Genomic DNA, 5,601 nt, shown 5'->3' on the forward strand with positions numbered 1-5,601 from the left:
ATCGGATATCAAAATACATTCACTTAAACACACAGCTAGAGGTGTAAAAAGTAATCATGGAAAAGAGACATGGCTTTGCCCAAATCCAGTGGAACTGTGGCATCCTTTTGATCCTAAGACATTCACAGGATGTACTGATGGAGGGACATGCTAAATACTTCTACACTACTGGAGTTGTTCTAAAGTGGGGGGTGGGGGGTGGGGGGGAGCCATAAGCCTTGGAACTCAGCACAGTGATTATGTCCCTTAAAAAACCAACACATGCAAGCAACTGAGAGGAGTCTAATGCTGTCCTCTACAATACGCAGTTACTTCCCAGATTTACTACCAATAACACCAGCCATTTTCTTGTATAGAGTAACACCCTTTGTGTTATCACAGTCATAATTGCTTTATTAAGATTAGCGCTAAATTCAAAAGTCCTTTCACTTCTTTAATTTTACACACTTGAACAACTAAGACACTTAACTAGAAATATTCCAGTACCTTCCAGTAGTTTATTAGTCCTAGTGCCACACTATTATAATCTTAACATGTAATAAATAGTCTATTCTTTAAAGCAAGTCTTAAATCCTTAAAAGAGAAACAAAACAAAAACTAAAAGAACTATACCACCTGTCTTTTTATATTTTTAACTGATTTAGATTAATATGAATATCAGGCTTATTGATGTCTATAATGCTTTTCTTCTATGATTCTCTAAAATGTTCTGAATCAATTTTAAAAACCCCAAGCCTCTCATCCTCCTCCAAAGCTCTTCATTATTTTTCAAGTCAATATCTTCTCTTTAAATTCCTCCCGCCTCGGCCACCTTCCTCTCTCTTTCTCGGCGCTGCCTGTGGAGGTGGCCGCCATCAGTTACTGGGCATCTTGGCTGCCCTCAGACCTCTGGTGAAGCCCAAGATCGTTAAAAAGAGGACCAAGAAGTTCATCCGGCACCAGTCAGACCGCTATGTCAAAATTAAGCGCAACTGGCGGAAACCCAGAGGCATTGACAATAGGGTGCGCAGAAGATTCAAGGGCCAGATCTTGATGCCCAACATTGGTTATGGGAGCAACAAGAAAACAAAGCACATGTTGCCCAGTGGCTTCCGGAAGTTCCTAGTCCACAACGTTTAAGGAGCTTGAAGTGCTGCTGATGTGCAACAAATCTTACTGTGCAGAGATTGCTCACAATGTCTCCTCCAAGAACCGCAAAGCTATTGTGGAAAGAGCAGCCCAGCTGGCAATCAGAGTCACCAATCCCAACGCCAGGCTGCTCAGCGAAGAAAATGAATAGACAGCTTGTTGTGCACATCATATTTGTGTTAATAAAACCATAAAACCTAAAAAAAAAAAAAATTCCTCCCGCCTCTCTTTTGGCATCTTTCCTGACCATTCTTTAAGTTCTTTTAAAAACCTCCCTTATGTCAGCATAGAAAGTCCTATTTCCCCTCCTGTGTCTTCCACTATGTTGTCTTAGTGTGATAGAAGAATGAAAAACAAACCATTTCTTTACACTGTGATGATTTACATTTCTTAATTAAGTGATATATCCCAGGGGCAGTGAGAACAGGGTATTTGGGGAGGGCAGGGAGAAACATTTTGATCTGAAAGGACCAAGCAGAAATAAACATAATGATGGCAGTTATAGCACAGTGCTGACTTGGGAGGGATTACAAGATCCGAAATGTTCACAGAATAGTCTGGCAAATAGTGCCATTAACAAATATTTCAGACTCATCATACACATAGCAATGACAAGGCTTTCAGTGGAGTTATTATAAATATTCAACAAGAGATATTTTTCTTCATTCCTGGCTAATAATTATCAAAATATTTTCTTATGGGCCCAAACTGATCCAACAGAAACACAAATATGTATTCATTTATTTTGCAGTTGGTTAAAAGAACGTGGACTATTTTTGTATAGTATATGTATATATATGTATATATGTATAACCAAATATATGTATATTTGGTTAAAAGAATTAAAGGACATTTATTTAAGGTAAGCATGCAACCTACCTACATATATCTTAACTATGTATGTAGAAGTTAATCCTATTGGCCACTAAGTATATCTGAGTATAAAATACTGGAATAAAATGAGTGTTGAGTAAATTATAAATAAGGAACATATAAAGAGGCATTAAGTGAATGTATCATTTTATTCATGTGATACACTGGATGATAAGTTGAGCACATTTCCAGAGCTTACATTTCTCATTAGATTCACTTAAAGGCAGAACATTCACCACTAGGTGAATTGGAACTTTAACGCATATGAAAGTTAAACTTCAAATTTCTTTAGCTATATAAATTGTAAAATTAAAATGCATCAACTTCTTTAAAATAAAGAACTCTATCATAAAAGATTAATGATGAAAATGCAATTAAAAAAACAAATACATTCAGAATAAATGTGCTTATGAATGATGCATAATCTTAAAAAGAATTTAAAGTAACTCCAAAGGTACTGATTTTATCCATTCATTTCATAAAAGCTACAAATTCATTTCCATCATATACAAAAGAAAAATGTTTTAAAATAATACAACCTAAAGGAGGTTTTGTGTTTACTGATTGCAGTAATAGACTAAATCCATCTCTTTAAGATGCCAGGTTAGAATTTTTTTCTTTAACAAATGTGTATATATCTTCAGTTCTTTTAACAATAGCCCTTTATTGACCTTCTAGGAATTTTTATCACTGCATTTTGATGTGTTGTATTAATAATGTCTTGATGTATGTTTCGGTTTAACTGGTATTGTTAAAGGTGACCTTTTGATTTGATTGTTTAGCTGACTTTGGTGCTAATAAGATAAAGAATGAGGTGTCTAATGAACCTTGTGTATGGAAATAATGATAGATGGCTTATTTGGAATTCTACAGACGTGGCACTGCCAAGCCTGCTGAGGAGTCTTTGGAACCTAACTAATTTTAGAGAGAGGTTTTATTGATTACACAGAGACAGGGCACATTTTAATCATTTTTACAGCACTGTATAGCCTGAGGTACCAAAATCCATTAAACAAGGATTATAAACTTTGTTTTAAACTGGATCCTAAATTGTTTCTTGATGTATAGTCAACAACAGCTCTGTATGATCAATCACAGTTACTAAGGCGTATTAAAATCAACTTGTTTAATTTTAATTGCTCATATGCCGGACCCTCTGAGGTGCAGCTGTTCATGAAGCTAAATTACTTTTTTCCCAGAGAGGAGTTTCATTTGAGATTACATTGTAATCACTTCTTTCCTAAGGCCACCAACATACTCTACTTTTTATACGGCAGCTTTTAATTTACTCTGCCTATCCTTAAAAAATATACTGGAAATGATGCCTAGATATGACATTTTGGGTCATTTTATACATCTTTTCATCTTTTTAGGGAATAAGATGTTTCAATGAAATTGAGTTGAGTGTGAAAATATATTGTGCAACTGTATAAGGACTTTGCAAAAGTTTCAAGTGGATGTATTCTTACAGAATCTTAATAGTTTAACTAAACTAGCTTATATCTGGGAGTAAAAATGTTTATTTAATGGCATGTAAATTGTCTTGTTTTAAATGGTACTTTATGTGTTTGATGTATTGCATAGATACAGTATAAATACATGTACATCTTAAGGATTTATTAAAATGTAAAAAATTATAAATCAACACCTTTATTCTATAGCATATGAGAAAAAAGGAAAAGAAAATAAACATGTAAGCATAACTTACCCAGGAATAAACTGACTTTAACAATCAGGAGACCTGACTTAAAGATCTAGAATCCCATTAAATAATGATGTAACCAACAAGTTAGTTAATTTCTTTGGGCCCCCATTTCTACATCTGTAAAACAGGAATAAAATAGAAATAAAATAAAGATATGAAAATTTGAATCTCACCATGCAATGCATCTGACAGTGTTTCAGAAATTTAAATTGTGGTACATGTGTACACATATCCGTATGCTCATACATACATATGATCATGTGATCATATGATATATATGATTACTCAATTTGCCAAAGGTTCAAGAAATATACAAATAACTGTGATAAGGAAAAAGGTGACAGAAAAGAGTAGAGGGCAGGGGCAATTAATCTAATTTTAAATTACACATATTATGTTAAATGAGCTTCATGCATTTTTAAAACTATGAGTTCAAAATAACTAAACCAACACTTAAAATTCCAGGCTTGCTAGGTTAATAGTGAGCTAAGCACTAAGATCGCATTAGTACAAAATGTATACATTGCACGTATATATAGTCAAACTTTAATTAACTTAATTGTTCTTTAACTCTCTAGCTTCAACTCAATAAAAATGTTTAAAAATTAACTTCAATGTTTTGAATTTCAAATGAAGTTGAATACCACTGTTGGTGACATATCCTTAAGCACAAATTGAGTGAGAAAATTACTAGCATTATATTTAGTAATATGTATATTACTTCATTTCTTAAACATAAAAATGTGCTCACTTATGCATAGATTATGAGTCACTGATTATTCTGATCAAACTATTTAAGGTACAGGAATGAAATGTCAATGTTAGATTCAAGTTTTCCCTTTTTTCAGTCTTTAGATGCATCATAAGTTAACATCAGTAAAACACTTTGTCAATTTCCTAAGGGAAAGAAGTAAGTATAGCAGGATATGGTGTATCGGTTTATGTTTGCTAACTGGTAACTCTCCACCCCAAAATGTGTCATGTAAATTACATTGTGCTACTTGGTGTGGTTGGTGAAGGCAAAATCCAACTGATAACTGAATAGCATTCCCTCCATTGACTATTCTGTTCTCTTTAACTTCCTTGATACTTTCTCCTCCATCCCCTGCTGTCTCTCTTAAATTCATCATCCTTAAAGATTTTGGCCTTCCTCCAGGTTTCCTTTTTTTCCCCCATCTCTATCTCCTAAGCAATCACTTACAATTATCACCAATGTGAAGATGATCCTTACATTTTTATTGGTAACTGGACTTCCTATCTAAGCTTTAAAATCATATATCAAATGATTTCCTCAGTGGTTACTAAGACATCCAAAAAGGCAGAGACTACAATTTGACTTTATTAAGTGTTATCTCCAACACTTTGCATAGTACCTGGCACATGGTAGGTAGGCATTCAATAAATGGATAATGAAGAAATGAGTGAATGCACATTTTATAAAGATTAATCTGATGTCCACATTAGATGAAGACACTGTTGGAGATTCTGATTTAGTTTGAAGCCTCTGGCAATCATTTTAAAATGAAATGATGAGGCTCTACAATAAAGTACTGAGTGCAGGACTAGAACAAAAGTTATCTAAAGAGCCATCATTTAGAAGAAAGGCCTTACATGCCTAACTTGCAGTTTACGCCATTACTCAATCTGGAGAGCCCTTCCCCTATTTAAATTATTCCAATTCTAGAAAGAGGCTTAAAGCTTATTTATTCTATTAAATTTAAGCTGCTTACCAGATCCCACATTATTTTCTGCTCTCAACTCTTACTAATAAATGAATAATCACACACACACACACACACACACACACACACACACACACACACACACTGGAAATGGTATTAGCTTTAGAGAACAGAGAATGTAAGATTTAGCCCTGTCAATCACTACATCTGTGG

General features: G+C 34.1%; 1 pseudogene; it reads left to right on the forward strand.

Annotated features, from left to right (window-relative positions):
• The first annotated feature begins 678 nt into the window (after window positions 1-678).
• On the forward strand, window positions 679-1,334 carry LOC112825970 (large ribosomal subunit protein eL32-like; annotated as a pseudogene).
• The last annotated feature ends 4,267 nt before the right edge of the window (window positions 1,335-5,601 follow it).

This window comes from Callorhinus ursinus, unplaced genomic scaffold (assembly GCF_003265705.2).
Source record: "Callorhinus ursinus isolate GAN/ISIS: 27379988/994484 unplaced genomic scaffold, GSC_fseal_2.0 scaffold4, whole genome shotgun sequence".
Classification (NCBI taxonomy): Eukaryota; Metazoa; Chordata; class Mammalia; order Carnivora; family Otariidae; genus Callorhinus; species Callorhinus ursinus.